Below are 27,112 nucleotides of genomic sequence, written 5' to 3'. Positions count from 1 at the left end.
ATGGAGTGCACTCTCTCCACAGAGACAGTTCTGACATGGAAGAGCAATCTCTCCACAGAGACATTTCTGACATGGAGTGCACTCTCTCTAAAGAGACATTTCTGACATGGAGAGCAATCACTCTGCAGAGACATTTCTGACATGGAGAGCAATCTCTCCTCAGAGACATTTCTGACATGGAGAGCACTCTCTCTGCAGAGACATTCCTGACATGGAGTGCAATCTCTCCAAAGAGACATTTCTGACATGGAGAGCAATCTCTCCACAGAGACATTTCTGACATGGAGAGCACTCTCTCGACAGAGACATTCCTGACATGGAGAGCAATCTCCCTGCAGAGACATTCCTGACATGGAGTGCACTCTCCCGATAGAGACATTCCTGACATGGAGTGCACTCTCTCCACAGAGACATTTCTGACATGGAGTGCACTCTCCCGCTCTCCCGATAGAGACATTCCTGACATGTCGAGCAATCTCTTCACAGAGACATTTCTGACATGGAGAGCAATCTCTCCACAGAGACATTACTGACATGGAGTGCAATGTCTCGACAGAGACATTACTCTTTTGGAGTGCAATCTCTCCACAGAGACATTACTGACATGGAGTGTAATCTCTCGACAGAGACATTTCTGACAGGAAAGCAATCTATCAACAGAGACATTTCTGACATGGAGTGTACTCTCTCCACAGAGACATTTCTGACATGGAGTGCACTCTCTCCACAGAGACATTTCTGACATGGAGAGCAATCTATCAACAGAGCCATTTATGACATGGAGTCCACTCTCTCTACAGAGACATTTCTGACATTGAGAGTAATCTCTCCGAAGAGACATTTCTGACATAGAGTGCACTCTCTCTACAGCGACATTTCTGACATGGGGTGCAATCTCTCGACAGAGACATTACTGACATGGAGTGTAATCTCTCGACAGAGACATTTCTGACATGGAGAGCAATCTATCAACAGAGACATTTCTGACATGGAGTGCACTCTTTCTGCAGAGACGTTTCTGACATGGAGAGCAATCTCTCAGCAGAGACATTTCTGACATGGAGTGCACTCTCTCTGCAGAGACGTTTCTGACTTGGAGAGCAATCACTCTACAGAGATATTTCTGACATGGAGAGCAATCTCTCCACATGACATTTCTCACATGGAGAGCACTCTCTCTGCAGAGACATTTCAGACATGGAGTGCAATCTCTCCACAGAGACATTTCTGACATGGAGAGCACTCTCCCGAGACAGACATTTCTGACATGGAGTGCAATCTCTCAACAGAGACATTTCTGACATGGAGAGCTCTCTCTTTGCAGTGACATTTTTGACATGGAGTGCAATCTCTCTCCAGAGACATTTCTGACGTGGAGTGCACTCTCTCCACAGAGACATTTCTGACATGGAGAGCAATCACTCTACAGAGATATTTCTGATATGGAGTGCAATCTCTCAACAGAGACATTTCTGACATGGAGAGCTCTCTCTCTACAGAGACATTCCTGATATGGAGTGCACTGTCTCAACAGAGACATTTCTGACATGGAGAGCAATCTCTCCACAGAGACATTACTGACATGGAGTGCAATGTCTCGACAGAGACATTACTGTTTTGGAGTGCAATCTCTCCACAGAGAGATTACTGACATGGAGTGTAATCTCTCGACAGAGACATTTCTGACAGGAAAGCAATCTATCAACAGAGACATTTCTGACATGGAGTGTACTCTCTCCACAGAGACATTTCTGACATGGAGTGCACTCTCTCCACAGAGACATTTCTGACATGGAGAGCAGTCTATCAACAGAGCCATTTCTGACATGGAGTCCACTCTCTCTACAGAGACATTTCTGACATTGAGAGTAATCTCTCTGCAGAGACATTTCTGACATTGAGTGCACTCTCTCTACAGCGACATTTCTGACATGGGGTGCAATCTCTCCGCAGAGACATTACTGACATGGAGTGTAATCTCTCGACAGAGACATTTCTGACATGGAGAGCAATCTATCAACAGAGACATTTCTGACATGGAGTGCACTCTTTCGGCAGAGACGTTTCTGACATGGAGAGCAATCTCTCAGCAGAGACATTTCTGACATGGAGTGCACTCTCTCTGCAGAGACGTTTCTGACTTGGAGAGCAATCACTCTACAGAGATATTTCTGACATGGAGAGCAATCTCTCCACAGAGACATTTCTCACATGGAGAGCACTCTCTCTGCAGAGACATTCCTGACATGGAGTGCAATCTCTCCACAGAGACATTTCTGACATGGAGAGCACTCTCCCGAGAGAGACATTTCTGACATGGAGTGCAATCTCTCAACAGAGACATTTCTGACATGGAGAGCTCTCTCTTTGCAGTGACATTTTTGACATGGAGTGCAATCTCTCTCCAGAGACATTTCTGACGTGGAGTGCACTCTCTCCACAGAGACATTTCTGACATGGAGAGCAATCACTCTACAGAGATATTTCTGATATGGAGTGCAATCTCTCAATAGAGACATTTCTGACATGGAGAGCTCTCTCTCTACAGAGACATTCCTGATATGGAGTGCACTGTCTCAACAGAGACATTTCTGACATGGAGAGCAATCTCTCATCAGAGACATTTCTGACATGGAGTGCACTCTCTCTACAGAGACATTCCTGACATGGAGTGCAGTCTCTCTCCAGAGACATTTCTGACATGGAGTACAATCTCTCTCCAGAGACATTTCAGACGTGGAGTGCACTCTCTCCACAGAGACATTTCTGACATGGAGAGCAATCACTCTACAGAGACATTTCTGACATGGAGTGCAATCTCTCAACAGAGACATTTCTGACATGGAGAGCAATCTCTCGACAGAGACATTTCTGACATGGAGTGCACTCTTTCTACAGAGACATTCCTGACATGCAGAGCAATCTCTCTACTGATACATTTCTGACATGGAGTGCACTCTCCCGATAGAGACATTCCTGACATGGAGTGCACTCTCTCCACATAGGCATTTCTGACATTGAGTGCACTCTCCCGCTCTCCCGATAGAGACATTCCTGACATGGAGTGCAATCTCTCTGCAGAGACATTTCTGACATGGAGTGCACTGTCTGCACAGAGACAATTCTGACATGGAGGGCAATCTCGCACCAGCGACATTTCTGACATGGAGAGCAATCTCTCTGCAGAGACATTTCTGACATTGAGTGCACTCTCTCTACAGAGACATTTCTGACATGGAGTGCATTCTCTCGACAGAGACATTTCTGACATGGAGAGCAATCTATCAACAGAGACATTTCTGACATGGAGTGCACTCTCTCCACAGAGACATTTCTGACATGGAGAGTAATCTCTCTGCAGAGACATTTCTGACATGGAGTGCACTCTCTCCACAGAGACAGTTCTGACATGGAGTGCAATCTCGCTACAGAGACATTTCTGACATGGAGTGCACTCACTCTACAGAAACATTTCTGACATTGAGAGCAATCTCTCTGCAGAGACATTTCTGACATGGAGAGCAATCTCTCCTCAGAGACATTTCTGACATGGAGAGCACTCTCACTGCAGAGACATTCCTGACATGGAGTGCAATCTCTCCTCGGAGCCATATCTGACCTGGAGAGCAATCTCTCCACAGAGACATTTCTGACATGGAGAGCACAATCTCGACAGCGACATTCCTGACATGGAGAGCAATCTCTCTCCAGAGACATTCCTGACATGGAGTGCAATCTCTCAACAGAGACATTTCTGACAGGGGGAGCACTCTCTCTACAGAGACATTTCTGAAATGGAGAGAAATCTCTCCACAGAGACATTCCCGACATGGAGTGCACTGTCTCAACAGAGACATTTCTGACATGGAGAGCAATCTCTCCACAGAGACATTTCTGACATGGAGAGCAATCTCTCGACAGAGACATTTCTGACATTGTGAGCAATCTCTCAACAGAGACATTTCTGACATGGAGTGCACTCTCTCTGCAGAGACGTTTCTGACATGGAGAGCAATCACTCTACAGAGACATTTCTGACATGGAGTGCACTCTCTCTGCAGAGACGTTTCTGACATGGAGAGCAATCTCTCCACAGAGAAATTTCTCACATGGAGAGCACTCTCTCTGCAGAGACATTCCTGACATGGAGTGCAATCTCTCCACAGAGACATTTCTGACATGGAGAGCAATCTCTCAACAGAGACATTTCTGACATGGAGATTTCTCTCTTTGCAGTGACATTTTTGACATGGAGTGCAATCTCTCTCCAGAGACATTTCTGACGTGGAGTGCACTCTCTCCTCAGAGACATTTCTGACATGGAGACCAATCACTCTACAGAGATATTTCTGATATGGAGTGCAATCTCTCAACAGAGACATTTCTGACATGGAGAGCTCTCTCTCTACAGTGACATTCCTGACATGGAGTGCACTGTCTCAACAGAGACATTTCTGACATGGAGAGCAATCTCTGATCAGAGACTTTTCTGACATGGAGTGCACTCTCTCTACAGAGACATTCCTGACATGGAGTGCAGACTCTCTCCAGAGACATTTCTGACATGGAGTACAATCTCTCTCCAGAGACATTTCAGACGTGGAGTGCACTCTCTCTACAGAGACATTTCTGACATGGAGAGCAATCTCCCTGCAGAGATATTTCGGACATGGAGTGCACTCTCTCTAGAGAGACATTTCTGACATATAGAGCAATCTCTCTACAGAGACATTTCTGACATGTAGAGCAATCTCTCGACTGAGACATTTCTGACATGGAGAGCAATCTCTCTACAGAGACATTTCTCACATGGAGTGTACTCTCTCTACAGAGACATTTCTGACATTGAGAGTAATCTCTCTGCAGAGACATTTCTGACATGGAGAGCAATCTATCAACAGAGCCATTTCTGACATGGAGTCCACTCTCTCGACAGAGACATTTCTGACATTGAGAGTAATATCTCTGCAGAGACATTTCTGACATGGAGTGCACTCTCTCCACAGAGACAGTTCTGACATGGAAGAGCAATCTCTCCACAGAGACATTTCTGACATGGAGTGCACTCTCTCTAAAGAGACATTTCTGACATGGAGAGCAATCACTCTGCAGAGACATTTCTGACATGGAGAGCAATCTCTCCTCAGAGACATTTCTGACATGGAGAGCACTCTCTCTGCAGAGACATTCCTGACATGGAGTGCAATCTCTCCAAAGAGACATTTCTGACATGGAGAGCAATCTCTCCACAGAGACATTTCTGACATGGAGAGCACTCTCCCGATTGAGACATTCCTGACATGGAGTGCACTCTCTCCACAGAGACGTTTCTGACATGGAGTGCACTCTCCCGCTCTCCCGATAGAGACATTCCTGACATGTCGAGCAATCTCTTTACAGAGACATTTCTGACATGGAGAGCAATCTCTCCACAGAGACATTACTGACATGGAGTGCAATGTCTCGACAGAGACATTACTCTTTTGGAGTGCAATCTCTCCACAGAGACATTTCTGACATGGAGTGTAATCTCTCGACAGAGACATTTCTGACAGGAAAGCAATCTATCAACAGAGACATTTCTGACATGGAGTGTACTCTCTCCACAGAGACATTTCTGACATGGAGTGCACTCTCTCCACAGAGACATTTCTGACATGGAGAGCAGTCTATCAACAGAGCCATTTCTGACATGGAGTCCACTCTCTCTACAGAGACATTTCTGACATTGAGAGTAATCTCTCTGCAGAGACATTTCTGACATTGAGTGCACTCTCTCTACAGCGACATTTCTGACATGGGGTGCAATCTCTCCGCAGAGACATTACTGACATGGAGTGTAATCTCTCGACAGAGACATTTCTGACATGGAGAGCAATCTATCAACAGAGACATTTCTGACATGGAGTGCACTCTTTCGGCAGAGACGTTTCTGACATGGAGAGCAATCTCTCAGCAGAGACATTTCTGACATGGAGTGCACTCTCTCTGCAGAGACGTTTCTGACTTGGAGAGCAATCACTCTACAGAGATATTTCTGACATGGAGAGCAATCTCTCCACAGAGACATTTCTCACATGGAGAGCACTCTCTCTGCAGAGACATTCCTGACATGGAGTGCAATCTCTCCACAGAGACATTTCTGACATGGAGAGCACTCTCCCGAGAGAGACATTTCTGACATGGAGTGCAATCTCTCAACAGAGACATTTCTGACATGGAGAGCTCTCTCTTTGCAGTGACATTTTTGACATGGAGTGCAATCTCTCTCCAGAGACATTTCTGACGTGGAGTGCACTCTCTCCACAGAGACATTTCTGACATGGAGAGCAATCACTCTACAGAGATATTTCTGATATGGAGTGCAATCTCTCAATAGAGACATTTCTGACATGGAGAGCTCTCTCTCTACAGAGACATTCCTGATATGGAGTGCACTGTCTCAACAGAGACATTTCTGACATGGAGAGCAATCTCTCATCAGAGACATTTCTGACATGGAGTGCACTCTCTCTACAGAGACATTCCTGACATGGAGTGCAGTCTCTCTCCAGAGACATTTCTGACATGGAGTACAATCTCTCTCCAGAGACATTTCAGACGTGGAGTGCACTCTCTCCACAGAGACATTTCTGACATGGAGAGCAATCACTCTACAGAGACATTTCTGACATGGAGTGCAATCTCTCAACAGAGACATTTCTGACATGGAGAGCAATCTCTCGACAGAGACATTTCTGACATGGAGTGCACTCTTTCTACAGAGACATTCCTGACATGCAGAGCAATCTCTCTACTGATACATTTCTGACATGGAGTGCACTCTCCCGATAGAGACATTCCTGACATGGAGTGCACTCTCTCCACATAGGCATTTCTGACATTGAGTGCACTCTCCCGCTCTCCCGATAGAGACATTCCTGACATGGAGTGCAATCTCTCTGCAGAGACATTTCTGACATGGAGTGCACTGTCTGCACAGAGACAATTCTGACATGGAGGGCAATCTCGCACCAGCGACATTTCTGACATGGAGAGCAATCTCTCTGCAGAGACATTTCTGACATTGAGTGCACTCTCTCTACAGAGACATTTCTGACATGGAGTGCATTCTCTCGACAGAGACATTTCTGACATGGAGAGCAATCTATCAACAGAGACATTTCTGACATGGAGTGCACTCTCTCCACAGAGACATTTCTGACATGGAGAGTAATCTCTCTGCAGAGACATTTCTGACATGGAGTGCACTCTCTCCACAGAGACAGTTCTGACATGGAGTGCAATCTCGCTACAGAGACATTTCTGACATGGAGTGCACTCACTCTACAGAAACATTTCTGACATTGAGAGCAATCTCTCTGCAGAGACATTTCTGACATGGAGAGCAATCTCTCCTCAGAGACATTTCTGACATGGAGAGCACTCTCACTGCAGAGACATTCCTGACATGGAGTGCAATCTCTCCTCGGAGCCATATCTGACCTGGAGAGCAATCTCTCCACAGAGACATTTCTGACATGGAGAGCACAATCTCGACAGCGACATTCCTGACATGGAGAGCAATCTCTCTCCAGAGACATTCCTGACATGGAGTGCAATCTCTCAACAGAGACATTTCTGACAGGGGGAGCACTCTCTCTACAGAGACATTTCTGAAATGGAGAGAAATCTCTCCACAGAGACATTCCCGACATGGAGTGCACTGTCTCAACAGAGACATTTCTGACATGGAGAGCAATCTCTCCACAGAGACATTTCTGACATGGAGAGCAATCTCTCGACAGAGACATTTCTGACATTGTGAGCAATCTCTCAACAGAGACATTTCTGACATGGAGTGCACTCTCTCTGCAGAGACGTTTCTGACATGGAGAGCAATCACTCTACAGAGACATTTCTGACATGGAGTGCACTCTCTCTGCAGAGACGTTTCTGACATGGAGAGCAATCTCTCCACAGAGAAATTTCTCACATGGAGAGCACTCTCTCTGCAGAGACATTCCTGACATGGAGTGCAATCTCTCCACAGAGACATTTCTGACATGGAGAGCAATCTCTCAACAGAGACATTTCTGACATGGAGATTTCTCTCTTTGCAGTGACATTTTTGACATGGAGTGCAATCTCTCTCCAGAGACATTTCTGACGTGGAGTGCACTCTCTCCTCAGAGACATTTCTGACATGGAGACCAATCACTCTACAGAGATATTTCTGATATGGAGTGCAATCTCTCAACAGAGACATTTCTGACATGGAGAGCTCTCTCTCTACAGTGACATTCCTGACATGGAGTGCACTGTCTCAACAGAGACATTTCTGACATGGAGAGCAATCTCTGATCAGAGACTTTTCTGACATGGAGTGCACTCTCTCTACAGAGACATTCCTGACATGGAGTGCAGACTCTCTCCAGAGACATTTCTGACATGGAGTACAATCTCTCTCCAGAGACATTTCAGACGTGGAGTGCACTCTCTCTACAGAGACATTTCTGACATGGAGAGCAATCTCCCTGCAGAGATATTTCGGACATGGAGTGCACTCTCTCTAGAGAGACATTTCTGACATATAGAGCAATCTCTCTACAGAGACATTTCTGACATGTAGAGCAATCTCTCGACTGAGACATTTCTGACATGGAGAGCAATCTCTCTACAGAGACATTTCTCACATGGAGTGTACTCTCTCTACAGAGACATTTCTGACATTGAGAGTAATCTCTCTGCAGAGACATTTCTGACATGGAGAGCAATCTATCAACAGAGCCATTTCTGACATGGAGTCCACTCTCTCGACAGAGACATTTCTGACATTGAGAGTAATATCTCTGCAGAGACATTTCTGACATGGAGTGCACTCTCTCCACAGAGACAGTTCTGACATGGAAGAGCAATCTCTCCACAGAGACATTTCTGACATGGAGTGCACTCTCTCTAAAGAGACATTTCTGACATGGAGAGCAATCACTCTGCAGAGACATTTCTGACATGGAGAGCAATCTCTCCTCAGAGACATTTCTGACATGGAGAGCACTCTCTCTGCAGAGACATTCCTGACATGGAGTGCAATCTCTCCAAAGAGACATTTCTGACATGGAGAGCAATCTCTCCACAGAGACATTTCTGACATGGAGAGCACTCTCCCGATTGAGACATTCCTGACATGGAGTGCACTCTCTCCACAGAGACGTTTCTGACATGGAGTGCACTCTCCCGCTCTCCCGATAGAGACATTCCTGACATGTCGAGCAATCTCTTTACAGAGACATTTCTGACATGGAGAGCAATCTCTCCACAGAGACATTACTGACATGGAGTGCAATGTCTCGACAGAGACATTACTCTTTTGGAGTGCAATCTCTCCACAGAGACATTTCTGACATGGAGTGTAATCTCTCGACAGAGACATTTCTGACAGGAAAGCAATCTATCAACAGAGACATTTCTGACATGGAGTGTACTCTCTCCACAGAGACATTTCTGACATGGAGTGCACTCTCTCCACAGAGACATTTCTGACATGGAGAGCAGTCTATCAACAGAGCCATTTCTGACATGGAGTCCACTCTCTCTACAGAGACATTTCTGACATTGAGAGTAATCTCTCTGCAGAGACATTTCTGACATTGAGTGCACTCTCTCTACAGCGACATTTCTGACATGGGGTGCAATCTCTCCGCAGAGACATTACTGACATGGAGTGTAATCTCTCGACAGAGACATTTCTGACATGGAGAGCAATCTATCAACAGAGACATTTCTGACATGGAGTGCACTCTTTCGGCAGAGACGTTTCTGACATGGAGAGCAATCTCTCAGCAGAGACATTTCTGACATGGAGTGCACTCTCTCTGCAGAGACGTTTCTGACTTGGAGAGCAATCACTCTACAGAGATATTTCTGACATGGAGAGCAATCTCTCCACAGAGACATTTCTCACATGGAGAGCACTCTCTCTGCAGAGACATTCCTGACATGGAGTGCAATCTCTCCACAGAGACATTTCTGACATGGAGAGCACTCTCCCGAGAGAGACATTTCTGACATGGAGTGCAATCTCTCAACAGAGACATTTCTGACATGGAGAGCTCTCTCTTTGCAGTGACATTTTTGACATGGAGTGCAATCTCTCTCCAGAGACATTTCTGACGTGGAGTGCACTCTCTCCACAGAGACATTTCTGACATGGAGAGCAATCACTCTACAGAGATATTTCTGATATGGAGTGCAATCTCTCAATAGAGACATTTCTGACATGGAGAGCTCTCTCTCTACAGAGACATTCCTGATATGGAGTGCACTGTCTCAACAGAGACATTTCTGACATGGAGAGCAATCTCTCATCAGAGACATTTCTGACATGGAGTGCACTCTCTCTACAGAGACATTCCTGACATGGAGTGCAGTCTCTCTCCAGAGACATTTCTGACATGGAGTACAATCTCTCTCCAGAGACATTTCAGACGTGGAGTGCACTCTCTCCACAGAGACATTTCTGACATGGAGAGCAATCACTCTACAGAGACATTTCTGACATGGAGTGCAATCTCTCAACAGAGACATTTCTGACATGGAGAGCAATCTCTCGACAGAGACATTTCTGACATGGAGTGCACTCTTTCTACAGAGACATTCCTGACATGCAGAGCAATCTCTCTACTGATACATTTCTGACATGGAGTGCACTCTCCCGATAGAGACATTCCTGACATGGAGTGCACTCTCTCCACATAGGCATTTCTGACATTGAGTGCACTCTCCCGCTCTCCCGATAGAGACATTCCTGACATGGAGTGCAATCTCTCTGCAGAGACATTTCTGACATGGAGTGCACTGTCTGCACAGAGACAATTCTGACATGGAGGGCAATCTCGCACCAGCGACATTTCTGACATGGAGAGCAATCTCTCTGCAGAGACATTTCTGACATTGAGTGCACTCTCTCTACAGAGACATTTCTGACATGGAGTGCATTCTCTCGACAGAGACATTTCTGACATGGAGAGCAATCTATCAACAGAGACATTTCTGACATGGAGTGCACTCTCTCCACAGAGACATTTCTGACATGGAGAGTAATCTCTCTGCAGAGACATTTCTGACATGGAGTGCACTCTCTCCACAGAGACAGTTCTGACATGGAGTGCAATCTCGCTACAGAGACATTTCTGACATGGAGTGCACTCACTCTACAGAAACATTTCTGACATTGAGAGCAATCTCTCTGCAGAGACATTTCTGACATGGAGAGCAATCTCTCCTCAGAGACATTTCTGACATGGAGAGCACTCTCACTGCAGAGACATTCCTGACATGGAGTGCAATCTCTCCTCGGAGCCATATCTGACCTGGAGAGCAATCTCTCCACAGAGACATTTCTGACATGGAGAGCACAATCTCGACAGCGACATTCCTGACATGGAGAGCAATCTCTCTCCAGAGACATTCCTGACATGGAGTGCAATCTCTCAACAGAGACATTTCTGACAGGGGGAGCACTCTCTCTACAGAGACATTTCTGAAATGGAGAGAAATCTCTCCACAGAGACATTCCCGACATGGAGTGCACTGTCTCAACAGAGACATTTCTGACATGGAGAGCAATCTCTCCACAGAGACATTTCTGACATGGAGAGCAATCTCTCGACAGAGACATTTCTGACATTGTGAGCAATCTCTCAACAGAGACATTTCTGACATGGAGTGCACTCTCTCTGCAGAGACGTTTCTGACATGGAGAGCAATCACTCTACAGAGACATTTCTGACATGGAGTGCACTCTCTCTGCAGAGACGTTTCTGACATGGAGAGCAATCTCTCCACAGAGAAATTTCTCACATGGAGAGCACTCTCTCTGCAGAGACATTCCTGACATGGAGTGCAATCTCTCCACAGAGACATTTCTGACATGGAGAGCAATCTCTCAACAGAGACATTTCTGACATGGAGATTTCTCTCTTTGCAGTGACATTTTTGACATGGAGTGCAATCTCTCTCCAGAGACATTTCTGACGTGGAGTGCACTCTCTCCTCAGAGACATTTCTGACATGGAGACCAATCACTCTACAGAGATATTTCTGATATGGAGTGCAATCTCTCAACAGAGACATTTCTGACATGGAGAGCTCTCTCTCTACAGTGACATTCCTGACATGGAGTGCACTGTCTCAACAGAGACATTTCTGACATGGAGAGCAATCTCTGATCAGAGACTTTTCTGACATGGAGTGCACTCTCTCTACAGAGACATTCCTGACATGGAGTGCAGACTCTCTCCAGAGACATTTCTGACATGGAGTACAATCTCTCTCCAGAGACATTTCAGACGTGGAGTGCACTCTCTCTACAGAGACATTTCTGACATGGAGAGCAATCTCCCTGCAGAGATATTTCGGACATGGAGTGCACTCTCTCTAGAGAGACATTTCTGACATATAGAGCAATCTCTCTACAGAGACATTTCTGACATGTAGAGCAATCTCTCGACTGAGACATTTCTGACATGGAGAGCAATCTCTCTACAGAGACATTTCTCACATGGAGTGTACTCTCTCTACAGAGACATTTCTGGCATGGAGAGCAATCTGAAGACAGAGACATTTCTGACATGGAGAGCAATCTCTCAACAGAGACATTTCTTACATGGATTGCACTCTCTCTGCAGAGACATTTCTGACATGGAGTGCACTCTCTCGACAGAGACATTTCTGACATGGAGTGCATTCTCTCTGCAGAGACATTTCTGACATGGAGTGCACTCTTTCTGCAGAGACGTTTCTGACATGGAGAGCAATCTCTCAGCAGAGACATTTCTGACATGGAGTGCACTCTCTCTGCAGAGACGTTTCTGACTTGGAGAGCAATCACTCTACAGAGATATTTCTGACATGGAGAGCAATCTCTCTACAGAGACATTTCTCACATGGAGAGCACTCTCTCTGCAGAGACATTCCTGACATGGAGTGCAATCTCTCCACAGAGACATTTCTGACATGGAGAGCACTCTCCCGAGAGAGTCATTTCTGACATGGAGTGCAATCTCTCAACAGTGACATTTCTGACATGGAGAGCTCTCTCTTTGCAGTGACATTTTTGACATGGAGTGCAATCTCTCTCCAGAGACATTTCTGACGTGGAGTGCACTCTCTCCACAGAGACATTTCTGACATGGAGAGCAATCACTCTACAGAGATATTTCTGATATGGAGTGCAATCTCTCAATAGAGACATTTCTGACATGGAGAGCTCTCTCTCTACAGAGACATTCCTGATATGGAGTGCACTGTCTCAACAGAGACATTTCTGACATGGAGAGCAATCTCTCATCAGAGACATTTCTGACATGGAGTGCAGTCTCTCTACAGAGACATTCCTGACATGGAGTGCAGTCTCTCTCCAGAGACATTTCTGACATGGAGTACAATCTCTCCACAGAGACATTTCAGACGTGGAGTGCACTCTCTCCACAGAGACATTTCTGACATGGAGAGCAATCACTCTACAGAGACATTTCTGACATGGAGTGCAATCTCTCAACAGAGACGTTTCTGACATGGAGAGTTCTCTCTCGACAGAGACATTCCTGACATGGAGTGCACTGTCTCAACAGAGACATTTCTGACATGGAGAGCAATCTCTCAACAGAGACATTTCTGACATGGAGTGCACTCCGTCTACAGAGACATTCCTGACATGCAGAGCAATCTCTCTACAGATACATTTCTGACATGGAGTGCACTCTCCCGATAGAGACATTCCTGACATGGAGTGCACTCTCTCCACAGAGGCATTTCTGACATTGAGTGCACTCTCCCGCTCTCCCGATAGAGACATTCCTGACATGGAGTGCACTCTCTCGACAGAGACATTTCTGACATGGAGTGCATTCTCTCTGCAGAGACATTTCTGACATGGAGTGCACTCTCTCTACAGAGACATTTCTGACATGGAGAGCAATCTCTCTACTGAGACATTTCTGACATGGACTGCACTCTCTCAACAGAGACATTTCTGACATGGACAGCAATCTCTCGACAGCGACTTTTCTGACATGGAGAGCAATCTCTCAACAGAGACATTTCTGACATGGAGAGCACTCTCTCTGCAGAGACATTACTGACATGGATAGCAATCTCTCAACACAGACATTTCTGACATGGAGAGCACTCTCTCTGCAGAGACATTACTGACATGGAGTGCAATCTCTCTCCAGAGACATTTCTGACATGGAGTGCACTCTCTCTGCAGAGACATTTCTGAGATGGAGAGCAATCTCTCAACAGAGACATTACTGACATGGAGACAAATCTCTGGACAGAGACATTTCTGACATGGAGAGCAATCTCTCAACAGAGACATTTCTGACATGGAGAGCAATCTCTCAACAGAGACATTTCTGACTTGGAGAGCAATCTCTCTGCAGAGACATTTCTGACATGGAGAGCAATCTCTCAACAGAGACATTTCTGACATGGAGAGCAATCTCTCTCCAGAGACATTTCTGACATGGAGAGCAATCTCTCAACAGAGACATTTCTGACATGGAGGGCACTCTTTCACCAGAGACATTTCTGACATGGAGTGTACTCTCTCTACAGAGACATTTCTGACATGGAGAGCAATCTCTCAAAAGAGACATTTCTGACATGGAGGGCACTCTTTCTATATAGACATTTCTGGCATGGAGAGCAATCTGTCGACAGAGACATTTCTGACATGGAGAGCAATCTCTCAACAGAGACATTTCTGACATGGAGTGCACTCTCTCTGCAGAGACATTTCTGACATGGAGTGCACTATCTCGACAGACACATTTATGACATGGAGTGCATTCTCTCTACAGAGACATTTCTGACATGGAGTGCACTCTCTCCACAGAGACATTCCTGACATGCAGAGCAATCTCTCCACTGAGACATTTCAGACATGGACTGCACTCTCTCAACAGAGACATTTCTGACATGGACAGCAATCTCTCGACAGCGACTTTTCTGACATGGAGTGCAATCTCTCAACAGAGACATTTCGGACATGGAGAGCAATTTCTCTGGAGACACTTCTGGCATGGAGTGCACTCTCTCTGCAGAGACATTTCTCACATGGAGTGCACTCTCTCAACAGAGACATTTCTGACATGGAGTGCATTCTCTCTACAGAGACATTTCTGACATGGAGTGCACTCTCTCCACAGAGACATTCCTGACATGCAGAGCAATCTCTCTACTGAGACATTTCAGACATGGATTGCACTCTCTCAACAGAGACATTTCTGACATGGACAGCAATCTCTCGACAGCGACATTTCTGACATGGAGTGCAATCTCTCAACAGAGACATTTCGGACATGGAGAGCAATCTCTCCAGAGACACTTCTGGCATGGAGTGCACTCTCTCTACAGAGACATTTCTCACATGGAGTGCACTCTCTCAACAGAGACATTCCTGACATTGAGAGCAATCTCTCTGCATAGACATTTCTGACATGGAGTGTACTCTCTCTCCAAAGACATTTCTGACATGGAGAGCAATCTCTCTCCAGGGACATTTCTGACGTGGAGTGCACTCTCTCCACAGAGACATTTCTGACATGCAGAGCAATCACTCAACAGAGACATTTCTGACATGGAGTGCATTCTCTCTCCAGAGACATTTCTGACGTGGAGTGCACTCTCTCCACAGAGACATTTCTGACATGGAGAGCAATCACTGTACGGAGACATTTCTGACATGGAGTGCAATCTCTCAACAGAGACATTTCTGACATGGAGAGCTCTCTCTTTGCAGTGACATTTTTGACATGGAGTGCAATCTCTCTCCAGAGACATTTCTGACATGGAGTGCACTCTCTCCACAGAGACATTTCTGACATGGAGAGCAATCACTCTACAGAGATATTTCTGACATGGAGTGCAATCTCTCAACAGAGACATTTCTGACTTGGAGAGCTCTCTCTCTACAGAGACATTCCTGACATGGAGTGCACTGTCTCAACAGAGACATTTCTGACATGGAGAGCAATCTCTAAACAGAGACATTTCTGACATGGAGTGCACTCTCTCTACAGGGACATTCCTGACATGGAGTGCGGTCTCTCTCCAGAGACATTTCTGACATGGAGTGCAATCTCTCTCCAGAGACATTTCTGACGTGGAGTGCACTCTCTCTACAGAGACATTTCTGACATGGAGAACAATCACTCGACAGAGACATTTCTGACATGGAGTGCAATCTCTCAACAGAGACATTTCTGACATGGAGAGCTCTGTCTCGACAGAGAAATTCCTGACATGGAGTGCACTGTCTCAACAGAGACATTTCTGACATGGAGAGCAATCTCTCAACAGAGACATTTCTGACATGGAGTGCACTCTCTCTGCAGGGACATTCCTGACATGGAGTGCGGTCTCTCTCCAGAGACATTTCTGACATGGAGTGCAATCTCTCTCCAGAAACATTTCTGACGTGGAGTGCACTCTCTCCACAGAGACATTTCTGACATGGAGAACAATCACTCTACAGAGACATTTCTGACATGGAGTGCAATCTCTCAACAGAGACATTTCTGACATGGAGAGCTCTGTCTCGACAGAGACATTCCTGACATGGAGTGCACTGTCTCAACAGAGACATTTCTGACATGGAGAGCAATCTCTCAACAGAGACATTTCAGACATGGACTGCACTCTCTCAACAGAGACATTTCTGACATGGACAGCAATCTCTCGACAGCGACTTTTCTGACATGGAGTGCAATCTCTCAACAGAGACATTTCGGACATGGAGAGCAATCTCTCTAGAGACACTTCTGGCATGGAGTGCACACTCTCTACAGAGACATTTCTCACATGGAGTGCACTCTCTCAACAGAGACATTTCTCACATGGAGTGCATTCTCACTACAGAGACATTTCTGACATGGAGTGCACTCTCTCCACAGAGACATTCCTGACATGCAGAGCAATCTCTCTACTGAGACATTTCAGACATGGACTGCACTCTCTCAACAGCGACATTTCTGACATGGAGAGCAATCTCTCAACAGAGACATTTCGGACATGGAGAGCAATCTCTCTGGAGACACTTCTGGCATGGAGTGCAATCTCTCCACAGAGACATTTCTCACATGGAGTGCACTCTCTCAACAGAGACATTCCTGACATTGAGAGCAATCTCTCTGCAGAGACATTTCTGACGTGGAGTGCACTCTCTCCACAGAGACATTTCTGACATGCAGAGCAATCACTCAACAGAGACATTTCTGACAAGGAGTGCAATCTCTCTCCAGGGACCTTTCTGACGTGGAGTGCACTCTCTCCACAGAGACATTTCTGACATGGAGAGCAATCACTGTAGGGAGACATTTCTGACATGGAGAGCTCTCTCTTTGCAGTGACATTTTTGACATGGAGTGCAATCTCTCTCCAGAGACATTTCTGACATGGAGGGCACTCTCTCCAAAGAGACATTTCTGACATGGAGAGCAATCACTCTACAGAGATATTTCTGACATGGCGTGCAATCTCTCAACAGAGACATGTCTGACTTGGAGAGCAATCTCTCAACAGAGACATTTCTGACATGGAGTGCACTCTCTCTACAGAGACATTCCTGACATGGAGTGCAGTCTCTCTCCAGAGACATTTCTGACATGGAGTGCAATCTCTCTCCAGAGACATTTCTGACGTGGAGTGCACTCTCTCCACAGAGACATTTCTGACATGGAGAACAATCACTCGACAGAGACATTTCTGACATGGAGTGCAATCTCTCAACAGAGACATTTCTGACATGGAGAGCTCTGTCTCGACAGAGAAATTCCTGACATGGAGTGCACTGTCTCAACAGAGACATTTCTGACATGGAGAGCAATCTCTCAACAGAGACATTTCTGACATGGAGTGCACTCTCTCCACAGAGACATTTCTGACATGGAGTGCAATCTCTCAACAGAGACATTTCTGACTTGGAGAGCTCTCTCTCTACAGAGACATTCCTGACATGGAGTGCACTGTCTCAACAGAGACATTTCTGACATGGAGAGCAATCTCTCAACAGAGACATTTCTGACATGGAGTGCACTCTCTCTGCAGGGACATTCCTGACATGGAGTGCGGTCTCTCTCCAGAGACATTTCTGACATGGAGTGCAATCTCTCTCCAGAAACATTTCTGACGTGGAGTGCACTCTCTCCACAGAGACATTTCTGACATGGAGAACAATCACTCTACAGAGACATTTCTGACATGGAGTGCAATCTCTCAACAGAGACATTTCTGACATGGAGAGCTCTGTCTCGACAGAGACATTCCTGACATGGAGTGCACTGTCTCAACAGAGACATTTCTGACATGGAGAGCAATCTCTCAACAGAGACATTTCAGACATGGACTGCACTCTCTCAACAGAGACATTTCTGACATGGACAGCAATCTCTCGACAGCGACTTTTCTGACATGGAGTGCAATCTCTCAACTGAGACATTTCGGACATGGAGAGCAATCTCTCTGGAGACACTTCTGGCATGGAGTGCACTCTCTCTACAGAGACATTTCTCACATGGAGTGCACTCTCTCAACAGAGACATTTCTCACATGGAGTGCATTCTCACTACAGAGACATTTCTGACATGGAGTGCACTCTCTCCACAGAGACATTCCTGACATGCAGAGCAATCTCTCTACTGAGACATTTCAGACATGGACTGCACTCTCTCAACAGCGACATTTCTGACATGGAGAGCAATCTCTCAACAGAGACATTTCGGACATGGAGAGCAATCTCTCTGGAGACACTTCTGGCATGGAGTGCACTCTCTCCACAGAGACATTTCTCACATGGAGTGCACTCTCTCAACAGAGACATTCCTGACATTGAGAGCAATCTCTCTGCAGAGACATTTCTGACGTGGAGTGCACTCTCTCCACAGAGACATTTCTGACATGCAGAGCAATCACTCAACAGAGACATTTCTGACAAGGAGTGCAATCTCTCTCCAGGGACCTTTCTGACGTGGAGTGCACTCTCTCCACAGAGACATTTCTGACATGGAGAGCAATCACTGTAGGGAGACATTTCTGACATGGAGTGCAATCTCTCAACAGAGACATTTCTGACATGGAGAGCTCTCTCTTTGCAGTGACATTTTTGACATGGAGTGCAATCTCTCTCCAGAGACATTTCTGACATGGAGGGCACTCTCTCCAAAGAGACATTTCTGACATGGAGAGCAATCACTCTACAGAGATATTTCTGACATGGCGTGCAATCTCTCAACAGAGACATGTCTGACTTGGAGAGCAATCTCTCAACAGAGACATTTCTGACATGGAGTGCACTCTCTCTACAGAGACATTCCTGACATGGAGTGCAGTCTCTCTCCAGAGACATTTCTGACATGGAGTGCAATCTCTCTCCAGAGACATTTCTGACGTGGAGTGCACTCTCTCCACAGAGACATTTCTGACATGGAGAACAATCACTCGACAGAGACATTTCTGACATGGAGTGCAATCTCTCAACAGAGACATTTCTGACATGGAGAGCTCTGTCTCGACAGAGAAATTCCTGACATGGAGTGCACTGTCTCAACAGAGACATTTCTGACATGGAGAGCAATCTCTCAACAGAGACATTTCTGACATGGAGTGCACTCTCTCCACAGAGACATTCCTGACATGGAGAGCAATCTCTCTACAGAGACATTTCTGACATGGAGAGCAATCTCTCAACAGAGACATTTCTGACATGGAGAGCAATCTCTCTACAGAGACATTTCTGACATGGAGAGCAATCTCTCTACTGAGACATTCCTGAAATGGAGTGCACTCTCTCCACAGAGACATTCCTGACATGGAGACAAATCTCTCGACAGAGACATTTCTGACATGGAGAGCAATCTCTCGAGAGAGACATTTCTGACATGGAGAGCAATCTCTCAACAGAGACATTTCTGACATGGAGAGCAATCTCTCGACAGAGACATTTCTGACATGGAGTGTACTCTCTACAGAGACATTTCTGGCATGGAGAGCAATCTGAAGACAGAGACCTTTCTGACATGGAGAGCAATCTCTCAACAGAGACATTTCTTACATGGATTGCACTCTCTCTGCAGAGACATTCCTGACATGGAGACAAATCTCTCGACAGAGACATTTCTGACATGGAGGGCAATCTCTCGAGAGAGACATTTCTGACATGGAGAGCAATCTCTCAACAGAGACATTTCTGACATGGAGAACAATCACTCTACAGAGACATTTCTGACATGGAGTGCAATCTCTCAACAGAGACATTTCTGACATGGAGAGCTCTGTCTCGACAGAGACATTCCTGACATGGAGTGCACTGTCTCAACAGAGACATTTCTGACATGGAGTGCAATCTCTCAACAGAGACATTTCAGACATGGACTGCACTCTCTCAACAGAGACATTTCTGACATGGACAGCAATCTCTCGACAGCGACTTTTCTGACATGGAGTGCAATCTCTCAACAGAGACATTTCGGACATGGAGAGCAATCTCTCTAGAGACACTTCTGGCATGGAGTGCACTCTCTCGACAGAGACATTTCTCACATGGAGTGCACTCTCTCAACAGAGACATTTCTCACATGGAGTGCATTCTCACTACAGAGACATTTCTGACATGGAGTGCACTCTCTCCACAGAGACATTCCTGACATGCAGAGCAATCTCTCTACTGAGACATTTCAGACATGGACTGCACTCTCTCAACAGCGACATTTCTGACATGGAGAGCAATCTCTCAACAGAGACATTTCGGACATGGAGAGCAATCTCTCTGGAGACACTTCTGGCATGGAGTGCACTCTCTCCACAGAGACATTTCTCACATGGAGTGCACTCTCTCAACAGAGACATTCCTGACATTGAGAGCAATCTCTCTGCAGAGACATTTCTGACGTGGAGTGCACTCTCTCCACAGAGACATTTCTGACATGCAGAGCAATCACTCAACAGAGACATTTCTGACAAGGAGTGCAATCTCTCTCCAGGGACCTTTCTGACGTGGAGTGCACTCTCTCCACAGAGACATTTCTGACATGGAGAGCAATCACTGTAGGGAGACATTTCTGACATGGAGTGCAATCTCTCAACAGAGACATTTCTGACATGGAGAGCTCTCTCTTTGCAGTGACATTTTTGACATGGAGTGCAATCTCTCTCCAGATTCATTTCTGACATGGAGGGCACTCTCTCCAAAGAGACATTTCTGACATGGAGAGCAATCACTCTACAGAGATATTTCTGACATGGCGTGCAATCTCTCAACAGAGACATGTCTGACTTGGAGAGCAATCTCTCAACAGAGACATTTCTGACATGGAGTGCACTCTCTCTACAGAGACATTCCTGACATGGAGTGCAGTCTCTCTCCAGAGACATTTCTGACAGGGAGTGCAATCTCTCTCCAGAGACATTTCTGACGTGGAGTGCACTCTCTCCACAGAGACATTTCTGACATGGAGAACAATCACTCGACAGAGACATTTCTGACATGGAGTGCAATCTCTCAACAGAGACATTTCTGACATGGAGAGCTCTGTCTCGACAGAGAAATTCCTGACATGGAGTGCACTGTCTCAACAGAGACATTTCTGACATGGAGAGCAATCTCTCAACAGAGACATTTCTGACATGGAGTGCACTCTCTCCACAGAGACATTCCTGACATGGAGAGCAATCTCTCTACAGAGACATTTCTGACATGGAGTGCACTCTCTCTACAGAGACATTTCTGACATGGAGAGCAATCTCTCTACAGAGACATTTCTGACATGGAGAGCAATATCTCTACTGAGACATTCCTGAAATGGAGTGCACTCTCTCCACAGAGACATTTCTTACATGGATTGCACTCTCTCTGCAGAGACATTCCTGACATGGAGACAAATCTCTCGACAGAGACATTTCTGACATGGAGGGCAATCTCTCGAGAGAGACATTTCTGACATGGAGAGCAATCTCTCAACAGAGACATTTCTGACATGGAGAGCAATCTCTCGACAGAGACATTTCTGACATGGAGTGCACTCTCTCTGCAGAGACATTACTGACATGAGTGCAATCTCTCTACAGAGACATTTCTGACATGGAGTGCACTCTCTCTACAGAGACATTTCTGAGATGGAGAGCAATCTCTCAACAGAGACATTCCTGACATGGAGACAAACCTCTGGACAGAGACATTTCTGACATGGAGAGCAATCTCTCGACAGAGACATTTCTGACATGGAGAGCAATCTCTCAACAGAGACATTTCTGACATGGAGAGCAATCTCTCGACAGAGACATTTCTGACATGGAGTGCACTCTCTCGACAGAGACATTTCTGACATGGAGTGCATTCTCTCTGCAGAGACATTTCTGACATGGATAGCAATCTCTCAACAAAGACATTTCTGACATGGAGAGCACTCTCTCTGCAGAGACATTACAGACATGGAGTGCAATCTCTCTACAGAGACATTTCTGACATGGAGTGCACTCTCTCTACAGAGACATTTCTGAGATGGAGAGCAATCTCTCAACAGAGACATTCCTGACATGGAGACAAATCTCTGGACAGAGACATTTCTGACATGGAGAGCAATCTCTCGACAGAGACATTTCTGACATGGAGAGCAATCTCTCAACAGAGACATTTCCGACTTGGAGAGCAACTCTCGACAGAGACATTTCTGTCATGGAGTGTACTCTCTCTACAGAGACATTTCTGACATGGAGAGCAATCTCTCAAAAGAGACATTTCTGACATGGAGGGCACTCTTTCTGCAGAGACATTTCTGGCATGGAGAGCAATCTGTCGACAGAGACATTTCTGACATGGAGAGCAATCTCTCAACAGAGACATTTCTGACATGGAGTGCAATCTCTCTCCAGAGACATTTCTGACGTGGAGTGCACTCTCTCCACAGAGACATTTCTGACATGGAGAACAATCACTATACAGAGACATTCCTGACATGGAGTGCACTGTCTCAACAGAGACATTTCTGACATGGAGAGCAATCTCTCAACAGAGACATTTCTGACATGGAGTGCACTCTCTCCACAGAGACATTCCTGACATGGAGTGCAATCTCTCTGCAGAGACATTTCTGACATGGAGTCCACTCTCTCTACAGAGACATTCCTGACATGGAGAGCAATCTCTCTACAGAGACATTTCTGACATGGAGAGCAATCTCTCTGCAGAGATCTTTCGGACATGGAGTGTACTCTCTGTACAGAGACATTTCTGATATGGAGAGCAATCTCTCTACAGAGACATTTCTGACATGGAGAGCAATCTCTCTACTGAGACATTCCTGAAATGGAGTGCACTCTCTCTACAGAGACATTTCTGACATGGAGAGCAATCTCTCTCGAGAGACATTTCTGACATGGAGAGCAATCTCTCAACAGAGACATTTCTGACATGGAGAGCAATCTCTCTTCAGAGACATTTCTGACATGGAGTGCACTCTCTCTGCAGAGACATTTCTGGCATGGAGAGCACTCTCTCTGCAGAGACATTTCTGGCATGGAGAGCAATCTGAAGACAGAGACATTTCTGACATGGAGAGCAATCTCTCAACAGAGACATTTCTTACATGGATTGCACTCTCTCTGCAGAGACATTTCTGACATGGAGTGCACTCTCTCGACAGAGACATTTCTGACATGGAGTGCATTCTCTCTGCAGAGACATTTCTGACGTGGAGTGCACTCTCTCCACAGAGACATTTCTGACATGGAGAACAATCACTCGACAGAGACATTTCTGACATGGAGTGTAATCTCTCAACAGAGACATTTCTGACATGGAGAGCTCTGTCTCGACAGAGACATTCCTGACATCGAGTGCACTGTCTCAACAGAGACATTTCTGACATGGAGAGCAATCTCTCAACAGAGACATTTCTGACATGGAGTGCACTCTCTCCACAGAGACATTCCTGACATGGAGAGCAATCTCTCTACAGAGACATTTCTGACATGGAGTGCACTCTCTCTACAGAGACATTTCTGACATGGAGAGCAATCTCTCTGCAGAGACATTTCTTACGTGGAGTGCACTCTCTCCACAGAGACATTTCTGACATGCAGAGCAATCACTCAACAGAGACATTTCTGACATGGAGTGCAATCTCTCTCCAGAGACATTTCTGCCGTGGAGTGCACTCTCTCCAGAGAGACATTTCTGACATGGAGAGCAATCACTGTACGGAGACATTTCTGACATGGAGTGCAATCTCTCAACAGAGACATTTCTGACATGGAGAGCTCTCTCTTTGCAGTGACATTTTTGACATGGAGAGCAATCTCTCTCCAGAGACATTTCTGACATGGAGTGCACTCTCTCCACAGAGACATTTCTGACATGGAGAGCAATCACTCTACAGAGATATTTCTGACATGGCTTGCAATCTCTCAACAGACATTTCTGACTTGGAGAGCTCTCTCTCTACAGAGACATTTCTCACATGGAGTGCACTCTCTCAACAGAGACATTTCTGACATGGAGTGCATTCTCTCTACAGAGACATTTCTGACATGGAGTGCACTCTCTCCACAGAGACATTCCTGACATGCAGAGCAATCTCTCTACTGAGACATTTCAGACATGGACTGCACTCTCTCAACAGCGACATTTCTGACATGGAGAGCAATCTCTCAACAGAGACATTTCGGACATGGAGAGCAATCTCTCTGGAGACACTTCTGGCATGGAGTGCACTCTCTCCACAGAGACATTTCTCACATGGAGTGCACTCTCTCAACAGAGACATTCCTGACATTGAGAGCAATCTCTCTGCAGAGACATTTCTGACGTGGAGTGCACTCTCTCCACAGAGACATTTCTGACATGCAGAGCAATCACTCAACAGAGACATTTCTGACAAGGAGTGCAATCTCTCTCCAGGGACCTTTCTGACGTGGAGTGCACTCTCTCCACAGAGACATTTCTGACATGGAGAGCAATCACTGTAGGGAGACATTTCTGACATGGAGTGCAATCTCTCAACAGAGACATTTCTGACATGGAGAGCTCTCTCTTTGCAGTGACATTTTTGACATGGAGTGCAATCTCTCTCCAGAGACATTTCTGACATGGAGGGCACTCTCTCCAAAGAGACATTTCTGACATGGAGAGCAATCACTCTACAGAGATATTTCTGACATGGCGTGCAATCTCTCAACAGAGACATGTCTGACTTGGAGAGCAATCTCTCAACAGAGACATTTCTGACATGGAGTGCACTCTCTCTACAGAGACATTTCTGACATGGAGTGCACTCTCTCCACAGAGACAGTTCTGACATGGAGTGCAATCTCTCTCCAGAGACATTTCTGACGTGGAGTGCACTCTCTCCACAGAGACATTTCTGACATGGAGAACAATCACTCGACAGAGACATTTCTGACATGGAGTGCAATCTCTCAACAGAGACATTTCTGACATGGAGAGCTCTGTCTCGACAGAGAAATTCCTGACATGGAGTGCACTGTCTCAACAGAGACATTTCTGACATGGAGAGCAATCTCTCAACAGAGACATTTCTGACATGGAGTGCACTCTCTCCACAGAGACATTCCTGACATGGAGAGCAATCTCTCTACAGAGACATTTCTGACATGGAGAGCAATCTCTCAACAGAGACATTTCTGACATGGAGAGCAATCTCTCTACAGAGACATTTCTGACATGGAGAGCAATCTCTCTACTGAGACATTCCTGAAATGGAGTGCACTCTCTCCACAGAGACATTCCTGACATGGAGACAAATCTCTCGACAGAGACATTTCTGACATGGAGAGCAATCTCTCGAGAGAGACATTTCTGACATGGAGAGCAATCTCTCAACAGAGACATTTCTGACATGGAGAGCAATCTCTCGACAGAGACATTTCTGACATGGAGTGTACTCGCTACAGAGAGATTTCTGGCATGGAGAGCAATCTGAAGACAGAGACATTTCTGACATGGAGAGCAATCTCTCAACAGAGACATTTCTTACATGGATTGCACTCTCTCTGCAGAGACATTCCTGACATGGAGACAAATCTCTCGACAGAGACATTTCTGACATGGAGGGCAATCTCTCGAGAGAGACATTTCTGACATGGAGAGCAATCTCTCAACAGAGACATTTCTGACATGGAGAACAATCACTCTACAGAGACATTTCTGACATGGAGTGCAATCTCTCAACAGAGACATTTCTGACATGGAGAGCTCTGTCTCGACAGAGACATTCCTGACATGGAGTGCACTGTCTCAACAGAGACATTTCTGACATGGAGTGCAATCTCTCAACAGAGACATTTCAGACATGGACTGCACTCTCTCAACAGAGACATTTCTGACATGGACAGCAATCTCTCGACAGCGACTTTTCTGACATGGAGTGCAATCTCTCAACAGAGACATTTCGGACATGGAGAGCAATCTCTCTAGAGACACTTCTGGCATGGAGTGCACTCTCTCGACAGAGACATTTCTCACATGGAGTGCACTCTCTCAACAGAGACATTTCTCACATGGAGTGCATTCTCACTACAGAGACATTTCTGACATGGAGTGCACTCTCTCCACAGAGACATTCCTGACATGCAGAGCAATCTCTCTACTGAGACATTTCAGACATGGACTGCACTCTCTCAACAGCGACATTTCTGACATGGAGAGCAATCTCTCAACAGAGACATTTCGGACATGGAGAGCAATCTCTCTGGAGACACTTCTGGCATGGAGTGCACTCTCTCCACAGAGACATTTCTCACATGGAGTGCACTCTCTCAACAGAGACATTCCTGACATTGAGAGCAATCTCTCTGCAGAGACATTTCTGACGTGGAGTGCACTCTCTCCACAGAGACATTTCTGACATGCAGAGCAATCACTCAACAGAGACATTTCTGACAAGGAGTGCAATCGCTCTCCAGGGACCTTTCTGACGTGGAGTGCACTCTCTCCACAGAGACATTTCTGACATGGAGAGCAATCACTGTAGGGAGACATTTCTGACATGGAGTGCAATCTCTCAACAGAGACATTTCTGACATGGAGAGCTCTCTCTTTGCAGTGACATTTTTG

Source organism: Heterodontus francisci, chromosome 18 (assembly GCF_036365525.1).
Source record: "Heterodontus francisci isolate sHetFra1 chromosome 18, sHetFra1.hap1, whole genome shotgun sequence".
NCBI lineage: Eukaryota > Metazoa > Chordata > Chondrichthyes > Heterodontiformes > Heterodontidae > Heterodontus > Heterodontus francisci.
Note: the sequence above shows the minus strand (reverse complement) of the source record.